This window comes from Bidens hawaiensis, unplaced genomic scaffold (assembly GCF_021521415.1).
Source record: "Bidens hawaiensis isolate Kalapana, Puna unplaced genomic scaffold, B.hawaiensis_p1.1 tig00051638_1, whole genome shotgun sequence".
Taxonomy (NCBI): domain Eukaryota; kingdom Viridiplantae; phylum Streptophyta; class Magnoliopsida; order Asterales; family Asteraceae; genus Bidens; species Bidens hawaiensis.
This window is the reverse complement of record NW_027499280.1, coordinates 32411-48779: the sequence shown is the minus strand read 5'-3', so window position 1 is coordinate 48779 and position 16369 is coordinate 32411. Positions and strand designations below refer to the sequence as shown.

At 33.5% G+C, this 16369-nt stretch overlaps 2 pseudogenes; both read left to right on the top strand.

Moving 5' to 3' along the window:
* Positions 1-9980: 9980 nt before the first annotated feature.
* On the top strand, positions 9981-10472 carry LOC143599238 (ethylene-responsive transcription factor ERF017 pseudogene; annotated as a pseudogene).
* Positions 10473-15437: 4965 nt separating this feature from the next.
* LOC143599237 (ethylene-responsive transcription factor ERF017 pseudogene) lies at positions 15438-16005 on the top strand (annotated as a pseudogene).
* Positions 16006-16369: the final 364 nt, after the last annotated feature.

Genomic DNA, 16369 nt, shown 5'->3' with positions numbered 1-16369 from the left:
AGTTAATTGTATCCGGTCCAATCAAGTTAAGAAACGAATTAACGTAAAGGGTATGATTATCTTGAGTCTTGTAAGCTTTCTTGATCATAAAGATTGCAACTTGAGGGTTAATTGGATTGAAATTGAATTGGGGGTTTTGAAACCCTAAGGTGTATACAGCGGTGTTTACAGTTGATTGAGATCTGCAATAAGAAGAAGAAGAAGTTGCAGGGTAGACGAAAAGACAAAAATGCCCTCACATGCGTCTCACGTGAGGGTATTTAACAGAGTTTTTCTAACCCAGTTAGCGTAAAGGACGTAACGTGTAGGAAAAAAATGTTTAAAGGACACCGCCTGCAAGGAAAGGACACGAACCGTAATTTGGCTTTTTTTAAAGGACAAAATTTGTAATTGGGTCTAAAAGAAATATATAAAGCACCAAACTCTCTTCTACATTTCCCAACAACAATGAAAAAAAGATGTATAAACATGGCCTAGGGAAAAATTAGAATCCCATTCAATAAACCATGAACAAAGAAAAAACTTAAAAAAAAAATACTTCCACCCTAATAGAATCAAACCCGGGTCTGGAAAACCTTTCGAAGGTGGAAGCTTTGTACCTCAGCCACTGGAGCAACAACTACTTATGGTGTTTTCTCCTTAAACTAGTTTTAATATCCTTTTTTGGTATATATATATATAATTTTAAACTTTTTAATAGGAGAGCTTATTTTATCGAGGGCCTAAAACCCTAGCTTCACCCGACATAACTATAGAGCCGCCCCTGACCAGAGATGTAACTAGATTTTGATATTGTAACATCCCTCTTTACGAGCCGTTAGAAATAAATAAAAAAGATTTGTCTATTAAAGATAATTGTTAAAAGAATATAATTATGGTCTCAAAAGGGAAATGAGCTTGTTTATAGGCTTAAACAAGGTCTTCAATATAAATAACCTTATTAATTCATTTATGGATAATTCTCATCAAATCTAACCAAGTAAACACACACACAAGATCTTTTTAAGAAACTAAGAATCCAAGTTTGAATCTCCTAAAGATTTGTGCAATGGAAAAATATTCAAGAGTCACAGGTCATTCAAGAACATGGATCTGACATTTCAATTCATTTCGAATTCGAAAGTTCAAGTTCATGGTACACTCTTGATTAATGTGACATGTTTGTGTTAGATCTTGTGTGAACAAGCTATAAAATACTAGACCGGGTTAGTTGGATTCATAAAAATGTAAATTCGATCCTAGAATCACCATAAAATGAGATCTCTTAAAATAGGGTTTAGAATTCGATAAAAAATGTCACACCCCAACCAGCGTTGGAAATGCTGGGGAGCGAACTATTGATTCACATCTCACAAGACAATATCATACAATTAAAATGTAACAATATCTAATTAATTATTTTAAATAACAAAATATCATCCAAGTACATCAAATTCGAAAGAAATTACAAAACAATCCACGATAAAAACAAATAATCTTGTAATACATTTTAAATCTTAAAGGCATCTCTACGTGTTTTTCACCTTGGCTTCAAAGGCCAACTGATAACATGCGAATGCGTACAAAATAACATATATTTGTCAACACGAGGTTGAGTGAGAAAGTCACAAGATTTTATATAATATATATATAAGCGTAAAATTGTCATTGTGAGTATAAACAATCAAACCATGAGCAATAAGGGTGTCGGTTAACCATTCCCTAGGGAATCGGGTTTTGGTTACTACGATGGTCGTATGATCATACTATAATGTGATTATGATGGACCTTTCTAAATGCGGTACAAACAAACAAATAAGCAAGTAACAATTAGCAATTCAATTGATACACACACAATGTTCATAGTTCGCTAATGAGTATAATAATATGTAAATAGTTTGTAAGCACGTATAAGTCCCCAAGTATTAAAAATGGGTAAAACAAGGGGAATGACTTCTCACATTATCAAGTGGATTAATGATGAGATGATGATAACAATTAGGATGTAAATCAACCAAGCTCCTCGGGATTCACCGACAAAGATTCCTAGTTATTAACGATAATAAGAATTAATTATAAATGAAATTTTAACAAGACTTACAACAGATTTGGGTTTCGATGAGGTTTGAGTAAAGTTTGTAATTAGAATGTCATTAATCTAATTATTTTTATTGTTATTGTCGTTAGTATTATTATCATTGTTATTATTATTTATATTTGAAATTTAAATAAATAAAGTATATATATATATATATGTATAGAAAAGGTAAAAATAAAAATACCTAGTTTTGTAGAATAGTAGGAAGGACATATAAAAGTTAGAAAACTCTGTGAGCCTATTTAGAAAACTATGCAACATAAATCCTAATTATAGGAAACTATTTGGTACTTTGAAAACTACCAATCTCAACCATCAGATTCTAGATCCAATGGTCTAGATTTATTCTTACTCTTTCTAGATAACTATTTCTTTTTACTATAACTCACCCCTATATATGTGTGTATGTGTGTGTGTTAGCGGAAAGGTTAAACGAAAGATTTATTTTGAACCTTTAATATGATTCGGTTAGTTAAAAGAGTGGTAAAAAATATATTTATCATATTTATTATACATTTACTTTATTTAAGAAACATATATATTGTGTGTGTATATATTTATATATACACACATACATATATTAAAAGTTAAGAAACGACCAAAGACAAGCAAACAATAAGCCGGATGTCCGGTTTCTCAAAAACATCGTTTATTTAATGTTATATCCAAATATTAATATAAAAAATTTACTAATAACATATTAAAAAAATAAAAAAGTTCAAAAACCGGGCCTGGGGACTCGAACCCGCGCCCATGCCAGTTCGAGTGACTTAATAGGCACGCACCCCAGGACGTAGGCAGCTTTAGGGGAACGGGTTCGGCCGAACACATACATAATTTTGTTTTAGTGTTATACATTAGTGTATTTTGACATCGAACCCATAGAAATTTCAACATCGAACCCGTAGAAAAGTGAAATCTAAGTGATAAAAAATCGGTCGTCCATCCTTAGAAATTTTCCGAACCGATAAGAAAAAATTTCTAGCTACACCACTGGAGCAGGTGTCTAACTTGTTTAGATTATGAAACCAGAAACATATAAACATACTTGTAGTTCTTTTCCAAATCCAATACAAACACTGGAATCGGGTTTGGCTTATTTGCTTATTGCTGGGTAAAATTGATACAGGGTTATTGTTATTTGATCAAAGACGGCTTGATTCAATGTTTCGATTACCTTGAATGATAACGAGACGATGGAGAACGAAGACAAAGAAGTCCGTCCATGACCTAATCTCAAAACGAGTTGGGATATATTTATATGATGAAATTGAATTAGGGTTCACTATCATGATGCTATGAGGTATGTGTGGACGATTTTAATTGTATTATGATTGTGTTATATAGCGTTTTAGGGTCGGTTAAGCCGCGGTTTGGTATTAATCAAATTAGTTGCCGATTCGTTAATATTTTCTACAATTAAAACATCGGTGTGATGCGATTTAAGGTAACTAACGATTTGGTACATTAATTTTTTGACCTTTGGCTGGAAGTTGAGGTTCAAGCAAGAAGGGGGGGGGGTATTGTCGGCGACGGGAATACATAAAGGAGGAGATGGGTATTATTTTGTTATATTGCTAATTAGTCCATGGTCTTTGGTGTTGGATACATAACTGGGTTAAAGTTAGTTAAGGGGGGAGAGGTATTTCTGTATTAAACTCAAAGTTATTTACCATTTATCTCATAATATTCGTTTAATAATTAAATCAAGGAAATTGTCTAAATAAAATATACTAATAAATGCGAGACTTTATTGTTTGGGTTACCCGAATACGGACCAGGTCGGGTAACGAATACAAAAAAAAAAGACGAAATGTTACAAAAATGCAATATTTAACAATTATATTATGGCCTAAAAAGTTGAATTATGATAGATCGGGACCTCATAATCCATTAGGCTAAAAGGTGTGGTTACCATTATACTTCCTATTTTCTACTGACAACTCAGCGCCACATCATATTTTACTTTATTTCACCATCTTTCATAATATTATGAAAATGGTTACCAATGCACCACTTTCCTATTTTTTAATAAAATAATAATATTATATAACTAAAGTTAATTTAATTTAATCTTCTAAAGTTTATTAACTAAAATTAAAAAAAAACAAAACATTTGAACTTTAAACATTACATTTAATAAACTAAATAAAGAAAATTACATTTAAAATATTAAATAAAAAACATAATATTATTATTAATATAATTAAAATCGAATGTACTATAAGTAATAAAGAATAAAACATTATATTAATATATTAAAATAATATAGTATACAACTCATCTTCTCTAACTTTTCTTTTCCTCAACAACTACCTATTCTGCAACTATTTTCCCAGTTCCATCTTCCTCTTTCTCTTTGGTATTCCAACTCAAAAAAACCTCAGTTATATGATTTGGAATACATTAAAAAATAAAAGGCTTTACAATTAACCGGAGGATTCGAGCGGCAATTTTAGCGGTGAAATTTCCATGATAACTTTGCCGCCGGGCTGCCCCGACATGCCTGGGGCGGTGTTCTCCGCCGGCACCGCCTTCTAGGTCACTATTTCAGCGGTAAAACGTGCTCCATACCTGATAGTCTTAAGTTAGAAACCTGATCCAAATCGGTATTACATTTAGAATTTCGTAAAAATATGATCATTTTTTAAGAGGTGATCTTTTTTAAGAGATGATTATTTTAAGAGGTGTTCATTTTTTGAAATGATCATTTTTAAGAGATGGTAACTTGTAAAAATTGGCAATTTTTAGTGACGATCATTTGGTCATTTTTAAGTGATGATCATTTTTTTTTAAAGTTGGTCATTTTTAGGAGTTTGTCATTATTAAGAAGTGATCATTTTTAAGAGGTGATTATTTTTAAGAGATTGTCATTTTTAAGAGGTGGTAATTTATAAGTGGCAATGCGACCTTTTTAAAAGGCGTTCATTTTTAAGAGGAGGTCATTTTTTTATTAATTTTAAGAGGTGATCATTTTTAGGAGGTGGTCACTTTTAAGAGGTGATCAGTCATTAATAGTCTATTGGTAAATAATTAGCAAGGCTCAATTGAAGAAAAATATAGCGATTTAATGAAAACGTAAACGTTTACAGGTGAGTTTCTAGTTTCTAGCCCATTTCTCTGTAATATTTTTAGGTTGTGTGCATAATTGTGTGTGAAGGGGAATTATATGTGTTGCTTTAACTAGTAATTCTATTCTGAATGTTGATATTTGTGTGTGTATGCGCGCGCGTATGCTAGTGTGTATAAGAAGACGTGTGTATAGTCTACAAAACTTAGACATTGTGTGACGTAAGTATGATGGAGGACTAAGCCTTCTACATACTTTTGTGTAGTGTTGTGTGACATAAGTATTATGAAAGACAAATCTTTCAACACACTTTCATGTAGGTGTTGTGTGGTGTAAGTATCAGGGAGGAAAATCCTTCTACTTACTTTCATTTAGGTGTTGTGTGGCGTAAGTATTAGGGATGACAAAGCGCTCTACATGCTTTCGTATATGTTCGTGTGGCATAAGTATTAGGGAAGACAAAGCCTTCTACATACTTTCGTGTAGGTTTTATTTGGCGTAAGTATCATGGAGGACAAAGTCTTCTACATAATTCAGTACAAAGTTATGAGTGTTAATGATGATGTTCCATTTGTGGTGTAAAGTAAGCACGCATGTCCAAGTTAAGTGGTAGAGTAGTATCTTGGATATGAATAAGAATATATGTGTACGAATGACATGTGAGCTGTTAAACTAGAACTCACTCAGCATAACTGATTTTTAGTATGCACGAAAGTTGGTCTATAAGGTATGTGAAGGAGCTTGGAGTGCCTACAAGGATATTCACCCGGTGTTGGCATCCAAATGAAAATTTTATGTAGATGACGTTTTAAAATATTTTATTTCCGTTGTAGTGAAAATGTTTTGATTTTACTTTGATTTTTAAACTGTGTTCATAATTAAATCCAACGAAAGTAAAGTGTTGGGAGCCGGGCCTTACATAAGGTTTGATTGTTATAAATTGTCATCAAATGAGGAGTCTTAACTTGAATTTTATTAAACCTTTCATCTTACCGTTTTAGGTTGAATATTTTTAAGTTAACATGGGTACGTAGTATATATTTATACGTAGTGTAAATTTACTTGTTTTTGTTTAAAAAATTTGAGCCCCCTTCCTGTGTTTTTGTCAAAACTTCTCCACTGATCAAGCGTAAAGTAAGACGGAGAGCCATGGAAAGTTTATGACAAATGATATTTCTAACTTAATCGACAAAATAAAGTGTTAAAAGAAAAGAAGAGATCCCTAAAAGTGTTCTTATAAACATAGATGTTTTAAATAGCATGGAATATGACATGATTTTTTGTAAAATAGTTTTTGTCATAAACTCAAACACCTAAACATGTTTCAACATGTATTTTAGAAGAAAACTTAGACCTAGACTATATTCAAGGGTGTGATATATCATTTTAGTAGCTTTTTGAAAGAATTTGAAGCATCAGTTGTAAGATTTTTTAGATTTCATGATGCCGAACTAAGTATTTAATCGAATTGATGAATTATGTAAACCCAACATACGACATGTTTTGAAAAAAAAAACTAGGGTGTCAAGAATAATCCGTGGGTGTTTGGTTTTTTCCTCCAAAATGGTCTCTAGATTATGCTTGACTAGTTCACAGAAAACCCTCATATTAAATTTTTAAGTGGACTGCGAATAGGCTTGTCTTAAAGATTAGGGTGTGATTTCATTACTAGAGCCACAACTAAAATTTTTACATGTGGGAGGCTGAGCTCGTAACAGAAATAACATTTTGGAGATTAGGACGTGTTTTGAAGAAAGTTTAATAGGTGTTTAAACAAGTTTTTGTGAGGCTATCATGAGGGACTTGCGTGTAGGAAACTCGTCTATTTTTTTACATTGTGTTCATGAGCTAAGAGCAAACTTACAACACGATTAAATGGTCCACAGGAACCGAGCTATGCGGACACTCTAAAACTCAAGTCAATCATAGATTAATGGAAAACTTAGAACCATCATAAAATAAATATCTTATTTATCAATATGTGTTGGACCTAGCAAAGAATTGGCCAGAAATCAAACAACAGATGGCTCAAACATCAGTTGTTCTTCATTACGATTTTGCCAAAATGCTGCTTTTAAAACAGTTGACCAAGTCAATCTAGACTAAAGACAAAACAATTGCTCATCAAACTATTGAAGATCCAAAAGACTGAACATAAACAACTGATGGATCAAACATCAGTGTTTCAACAAGATTAGTATTTTTCATTGGATTCTTTAATAGGCAATTGTTTAGATTAGTTCATAAGTAGTTTGTAACAGAATTAGTTAGATGTCGATTTCACCTTTATGCTCATCAGTTTTTTAACACTTGTATAAAATGAAAAAGAGAGTCTCTTCTTCATTAATACTTTACACATCATACATTCACTTGATGAGAGTACCTTTGTACTGAAAATCAGTGAATGATGAGCTAAGGTTGAGCGGGGAGCAGTAGGTTGTAATCATTTGATTATAATTAGTGCAAAAATGTTCTTTATATGATTCCTTTCATGGATTGATTAATTCTACTGTTATTTAACTTTGATTATACTAATACGTTTAAAGGATTAGATCAATTGTTTATTGTACTATTGGTGTGTTTATTGTGTTCATTGTTAAAGCTTAGTCAGATTGATCCCAACAATATGTATTGTCATAAGACATAAAGAGATGTGCTAGAATTAGGGAGGAAAAGTCTAGTTTTATCGCAAGACTAGACATATGAGTGCATCTCAATCGAACATCGAGAGTTAAAATTATCTGTATGTGTTGTAGGGAAGTAGAATGTATTTACACTTATTATTAGAGAAGTAGGAAAGAGTTCTAGCCATAACAGGTATGATCAGTGTGAGTCTGAGCCCGCTATATCGGATCTACTCTACAATTGGAAAGTTTGTAATACAAAGATCCTTTATAAATAAAAATAGGGAAATTTACAAAGATAGGCATGTTAACCATAGAAATATCCAACATAGGCAAAGTCATGGAACAAACGAGGCCAATCAAATAAAGACACATAATCTGTTAGACATCAGTATGCATCGTTTGTGCCGGCACTATAATCCTATCGAAGCTTACATTAGCAAACCTTTATCTGATCTGAAACATGACACATATAGGTTATGAGGAGCCTAAAGAGGACCGATTAGGCTAGGAAGGTGCCAATTGTACTTAAGGTACAAAGTAGCCTAAGACTCTGAGGGAAAGCTCTACTTTAGACTATTGTGTTAGGATACAATGGACTCGTTCCTTTAGCGTTTAGGCTCTTTTGTAGCCTAAACACAATCAACGCCTTCCTAGCCTAATCATTCCTCTTAATGCTTCTTTATAGCGTATTCTAGACACAAGTCATGTAAAGGTAGCGTCGACCAAAGGGAGGGCAAGAATGGCGACCAGCCCATGCCCAATATCCTGAGAGACAAATAATAAAAGCCTATAAAATTACCATTAGTGCAACGAAAAGAGTGTTAGTATTTGAAACAAAAGGTCATGGGTTCAATTCCTATGTAAGGTGTTTTTTAATAGAAAAAATTTACCTTCGTGTTTTATATGGGTCATCATAGTAACTTGTTTATTATCTTTTGTTTTACTTTGATTAGTATTGGGCTTTAGAAATACAAACCAACTGGTAAATTACCAATTTATTTATCATATAACTAAAATGTAATATTAAGGTCCTTTTTTTACTCGTCCTGAGCGCTGACATTTTAAAGGATTATTAGAGATGGCCTAAGCAAAGGTTTTTACCACGCCGATTTATAAACAATGATTTTCAATGCTAACTCAAATGATGACTTATCATCTTATCTTATGTGTCATTATTGATTGGCATCACTAGCTTTGATAAGTGAGTTTTCAATGCTATTTTGAAATTTTTCTTGGTCATGCATATTTTATAAATTTATCCATGTGCAAAACAATTAAATGGTGTTTCTTAAAGAGTGAGTTGAACGTAAGAGTTTATAAACCAAACAACCTCTTACAACAATCCACATCAAGGAGATATAGAAAATCCTTACGGCATGTAGCAATGTTTTTGACATCATGTGCCGTTTTTTTCAATCCAAAAACCACATGATCGACAATGCTATTTTGAAATTTTTCTTGGTCATGCATATTTTATAAATTTATCCATGTGCAAAACAATTAAATGGTGTTTCTTAAAGAGTGAGTTGAACGTAAGAGTTTATAAACCAAACAACCTCTTACAACAATCCACATTAAGGAGATATAGAAAATCCTTACGGCATGTAGCAATGTTTTTGACATCATGTGCCGTTTTTTTCAATCCAAAAACCACATGATCGACAATGTGACATTGCCACTTACCCCACGTGCACTTTTAATCTCTTTTAGTTTTTGCATCAACCCCAAACCCTATACATATTTTAAATTTTAAGGGTGCATATTTGCATATTATAAGTTATATTATAATTGATTTTTGAAATAAACCACCTGAGAATTGACAATTAGACATTGCTAATTATCACACGTGCACTTTTAACCTCTCTATGTTTTATAGTACCTCCAAACACATGCGTAGAAACACATACATATAAACATATAACTAAGGGTTTTCATTAGTTTTTTAAATCAAATTTATATGCTAGCTCCCTATTCTTTATACAGATGTAACCATGTAAGATCTTTCGTAGAATTTGTGAGAGATTAAATTTACAGTTAAATTCAACAAAAGGTTTCTAGTTCAACGCGTCCGGTTGACTTTCCTGTGTTTACTAGATTTGGTCCCTCCACGTACTATTTTTTCTCCTTGTCAATTATTATATATACATGCACGTTCACCATTCATCAATATACTAACAACATCAAACACCTTATAATATTATTTAAGATGAATCCTGCATCAGAACCGAGAGATCATGAGCCAAAATATAGAGGTGTGAGATTGAGGAAATGGGGCAAATGGGTATCCGAGATCCGCCTGCCCAACAGCCGCGAGAGGATCTGGTTAGGCTCATACGACTCCCCCGAAAAAGCTGCTAGAGCTTTTGATGCGGCGGCTTTTTGCCTACGTGGCAGCTCTGCCAAGTTCAATTTCCCAGACCAGCCGCCTAACATTCCCGGAGGGACAGCTCTGTCTCCCTCTGGAATACAGGCGGCTGCTTCTCGCTTTGCCAACTCAATTATTGATACTGTCGTCCCAATGGAGACGCACACTTCTGTCGCCACCTCTTCCTCGTTTGTCTTTCACGATAACGATATATTTTCTGGATTTGATGATTATTTTATGCAGCCTCCACCTACCGTTTCTCCTAGGTATCGTGATTACGATGAGGAGATTGCGGACATCTCGCAAGGCCCATCGTTCCTCTGGAACTTTTAAACAATCCAGTTAATTACGTACGCAGACTGTCAACCATATAATATGCTACATAATACATATTCATCTAGGAGTACAAAAGGAGTCACAGATTTGGAAAAGTTTTAGTCGCTAGACTGCCTTATTTTTGCGTACGGAGGGAGGTTCATACGAACGTTACCTTATTAAATAATTACACCGGAGGCAATCTCGTTTTTAATCATGTTAATATTTGTTTTTCCTCAATGCTTCTGTGAACATAACACATTTCAAAAGTAAACATCAGATAACCTTTTCATGTCCTATGAACAATGTCTTTGTATATGTAGAAGAGTAAATTACATATTTTTAGTGTTTTATAATTAACAGATTTAGTTTCAATGGTGGATACTATCATCTGGAGGATGACAAAAGTAATATATGACTCTTCAAAGTAGGGACGAACGGGTACCACCATAACAAAAATACCGGTACCAGTTGTCCTAAATTCTTGGTAACGGTACCGGTATTGTAGACAAAATTCAGGAAATACTAGTACGGTACTGAAAACTCAAAGTTTGGAACCGACAGTATCAAATCGATAATCAGTATCAGTACTCGTTTTGCTCATCCCTACTTCAAAAATTAAAAAATAGACATTTTTGTTTTATAAAAATATATTTTGACTTTTAGCTTGCCATATCTACATTGGTGTGCTGAATCCATCGGCCGGTGTGCGGAATCCATCGGCCACATGAACAACCTCAGAACATGCCACTCCGCACTCCGGGTGGAGCTACATGTATAGATAGTTGTGGGTAATAGGATGTCAATTTATGACACGGATCTATTAACACGATATGGGTTTTAAATGGGATGGGTATGAGTGTAACAAGTCGGCCGTTTAATATATATTTATATTCATGTCCAAGCAAGTTAGCGACCTGTTAACCTGTTAGTAACATGTGTAGATTTTTAATTTTAAAAATTAAATAAATATACACTTTTTTTTTGTTATAATATTTTATATAACACAAAGCGAGCTACATCTGAATTTATGATAAAGTCCTAAACCTAAAGTCATACTTACATACGGCATTTCAAGCATGCCGTAAGAACCTGATATTATATTTTTTATGAATGTTATAATTTGCATTTATGGTTTTTTGTTTATACTATACGTTATGGATTTGTGGCTTTTTATTTCAAATATGTTATGGATTATGTATTAATTGAGACTTTTTTATGCTTGTTTTGAAATTTTTGTTTCATAACACTTGTATCCTTTATTATTTCTTTTAACATGTTACTAAACAGGTCTGTATCCGTGTTTGGAAAAAATAACACGATTAGTTATCATGTATTGTTTGTGTTTACTACTACAGGTCGTCGTATAATCTTATTGTGTCGTGTCTGACATGTTATGATATCCTAATTGTGTTCATAGAAACTTGGGCTGTTTGTTTACATCTGAATGGAACCATTCAGATGTAAACATCTGATTCATTCAGACTTTAGACTGTTTGGTTTCAAACAAATAAAACATCTGAATCATCGAATGGTTAAAATTAGGTCTGAATCATTCAGACTTGTTGTTGTTGCTAAATGGGACAGAGGTTCATTCAGACCTGACTCATCAAATCTGATTGAACGAAACAGCCCCTAAGAAACAGTTTACCTAGAAATAAAATGCATTGTGAACCCACATACAAAATGAAGGAAGGCACAGTGAGCAAGGGTTTAGTACATGGTTAATTAGGCATTGCCTTACAATTGAGAGGTCCAGGTTTTGATTTTGCTTTATAGCTTGATTTATGACAATTTTTTTTATTTAGTTTATAGTGTTATAGCAGAATAGAAATTTAACATGTTTAATAGCTCAATCATGTAAAAAAAACATTCTTGCATTTGCATAACAAAACTTATAACTATAGTCGATTCTTTCATTCATTGTGATGTCATGACAAATTTTTTTTTAGTTTTCTATGAACATATTTCCATCTAGTTTAAAAATGGTTTAAAGACAACAATAAGAATGGCGAAGCTTCTTTAGGGCCGGGTAGTCTGGCCCTCCTTGTTTTTTGCGCAATAGTGTAAATTGACCCTTTTTTGTCAAAAAATTTGTATACGTAGTATAAATTTACCCGTTTTTCCCCAAAATTTGAGCCCCACCCCTTGTTTATGGTTTTATTTTAAATACATTTTGAGTACCCCCCCTCCCCCGAACTCATCAAGCTTCGCCACAGACAATAAGCATATGATGCTTTGTGAAGAGTACACGTGATTCTTATGATTCTCATGAAATTGTGTTATACATTGTTGTTCTTAGTTTATCTTAAAACTAAGATTCGAATTATTGTCCTCAATTTATAGCTGATTGGATACACCTTATTATATGTTGAACTCTTTAAATGAGCAAGGGTTGTTCGGGTGAACCCGAATCATGACTGTCGATATCATGTGTTTGGTCATGAGCACTTGTGATAAGTCACGAATACTTAAGTCCACGGATTAGTTATGATAATAAGCATAGTTTCTATAAGCTCATAAATGGGTTAAGAAGTTAAGTCCTAGTACATGGATAATTAGGCATTGCCTTACAATTGAGTGGTCCAGGGGTTGATTTTGCTTTATAGCTTGTTTTATGACATTTTTTTATTTAGTTTATAGTGTTATAGCAGAATAGAAATTTAACATGTTTAATAGCTCAATCATGTAAAAAAAACATTCTTGCATTTGCATAACAAAACTTATAACTATAGTCGATTCTTTCATTCATTGTGATGTAATCACTTCTCTTCTATTGATGAAAAAGAAAAAAAATATATATCTTTCAATATATAATATTGATTATAAATTCAACATACCATATTAATTGATCAATCTCCATTGATTGAATTATTAATGTCATAAATTATATTGTAAACATATTTAATGTAAAAGAAATACTGATATAATTATTACGTGTCATAAAAGATATTTTCTTCAAAATTAAAATGTATATAAAAGAGTTTATGTTTAAAGAGTACACTAACATTCAATTTTTGAGACATCTTTTTTTAACAAATATTCAATGTTTAATAAGTCTTAAAAATTAAATAATATAAAGAGACTTAATTATCTTTTTTTATTATTTTTATTAAGTTATTCATTGTAATTCATATATTAACCTATCCCGTGTAATACACTGGTTTCTAGAGCTAGTAAACTAATATATTAACAAACAACTTACATATGCTATCGATTTAATAACAAATTATATTCTGAAAAAATTATTTAAAAATATATTAATTTACCATCTCATTCTAGAGTTTGTCACACTCCATCTTCGAAAACCTAAATCTCGATCTTCGTTAATATCTCTGGTGTATTCCCCTTAAAGTGACCACCAGACAACGAGATCGGAATATTCCCCCGGTTAAAACCAAAACTAACACCAATACTAGGTATCTCTTTCCTTAAGTAAACTTATCTTTATCTGGTGGAGGGGCGACGACCGGTGAATGAGCGAGGGGTGGTGGCTAGGTTGAGAGTCTATGAAGGAGAACGATAGTTTATAGGGTTAGAAAGTGGTTAGAAGAGGTAAAAAAACGTTGGGCCAAATCTACACCAAAAAGAGCCCGCACATATTTTTTTGTAATGAAACGTTTTCGAGAAAACAAACACACTGTAAAAGCTCATGAATGCGTGTGATCTTTGTGACGCAAATAGAAGAGTTCCCGCGAAGCATTTTTCAGAATAGAAACATCACCTGATTAAGAATTTTAAACAAACCTCCAAACCAGAAACATGTATAAAAACACATACATATAAACATATAATTAAGGGTATATATTTGTTGGTTATCAGGCTTAATTTGCATATTGAAATAGTACAAAACACAGGTTTGATCAAAAATTAATGATCTGACTCTTTTGATTAACTGAAACCGAAATACAAAAGCAAAGAACGTTTTGATAAAATAACCCTAAACAAGCGACTATATAGCCCATACACACGTAGCACATACGTGCAGTAGCTTAGTCTTAAAAGATAGAAAACATGACACATTATATAGCCCACTAAAGTTACCCTTGACCCAAATACTGCTGTCACAAATTATCCTGTTTTCTAGTAGTGAACTATCGTCTTTTAGTCACTGCCAGTCCCAACTAACGAATTGGCTTCTGACGGTCCCAACTTTTAACGTATTTGTTCCTAACGGTCCGCGACTAACAGAACTCTAACGCCGTTAGCTTCAGGTAGCCAGAAAAACATTTTTGGCCAGAAAACACACATTGTTTCCCAAAAACTCAACAATTTTGTCCCAAACATCATGGTACCTTTGTATCGTACCTTTAGGAACTTTTTTTTCTAGTAAAAGCCCCAATTATTGAGGTCGCCGGAACCCATAGAACCATTGACGAAATCAGTTGATGGTGCTTAAGTGATGGTGGTTGGTTGGCGGTGAGTCAATTAGTGGTCGTGGCGGTGTTCATGTGGTGTTTTCCGGCAAAAAATTGACTTTCCCGGCCAAAAACGTATTTCCGGCAACCTTAAACTGACGGCGTTAGAATTCTGTTAGTCGTAGACCGTTAGGTACAAATACATTAAAAGTTGGGACCATTAGTTACCAATTCGTTAATTGGAACCGACAATGACCAAAACGCAATAGTTAGGACTAATAAAAAACAATTTTTCTTAAAACAAACAAAAAAGCGTGATGAATTAAAACTTCTTCTGCAAGCAAGTAATAAACTAAATCTGACCCAATCACATGACCCGAAACTTATTCTAACAATATTTGGATATCATTATATTTTGAAATCAAACTTAGTGTTAGATATGTTCCCTATTATTTACACAGATGTAACTATGTAAGATCTTTCGTAGAATTTGTATGGGATTCTTTTGCAGTTAAATTCAACGAATGGATTCTAGATGGATGAACGCGTCCATTTGACTTTCCTTTGTTTGGTCATTCCACGTACTATTTTATCTTCTTCTGAACATTTATATACATATGCACATTCATCATTCATCAAGACCTAATTAGCGAACAACTTCAAACATTAGTGATGATCATGAAACCTAAATCAGAACCGAAAGATGAACCAAAGTATAGAGGTGTGAGATTGCGGAAATGGGGCAAATGGGTGTCCGAGATCCGCCTGCCAAACAGCCGCGAGAGGATCTGGTTAGGCTCATACGATTCGCCCGAAAAAGCTGCTAGAGCTTTTGATGCGGCGGCATTTTGCCTACGTGGCAGTTCTGCCAAGTTCAATTTCCCAGACCAGCCGCTCAACATTCCTGGAGGGAGTGCTCTTTCCCCCTCCGGGATACAGGCTGCTGCTGCTTGCTTTGCCAACTCAGTTCCAGAAGACATCATCCCCATAAAGACGCACACCGCCTCTTCTTCCACCTCCTCCTCGTTTGTGTTACATGATAATGAGACGGAATACAATGTATTTTCAGGGTTGGATGATTATGTTTGCCCCCGCCACCGATGGATTATCCTATGCTTCCTGAATACGATGAGGAGATCAAATTAAGCGATGGAGACATCTCGCAAAGTTCATCGTTCCTCTGGAACTTTTAATCAATCTAGCCACTTAATTACGTAAGCCAACCATATAATATACTACATATATATATATATTCATCTAGGAGACTAGCTACGAGTATAAAAAGAGTCATAATTATACCGACGGTGTCGCTATGAGCACCTTATTTTTGCATATGAAGAGTATAAAACAATATCATATATTCACGTCGGAGCCAATCTCATTTTTAATCATGTTTTTGTTTTTCCTTAGAACTTGTAGAAAGTAACATTTCACAAGTAAACATCAGATAAATATTTCATGTCGTATAAATACTATGTTACTATCTTTATGTTTGTAGAATAGTAAATTGCATATTTTTAGTGTTTTATAACAGGTTTAGTTTCCAGAGTGAACACT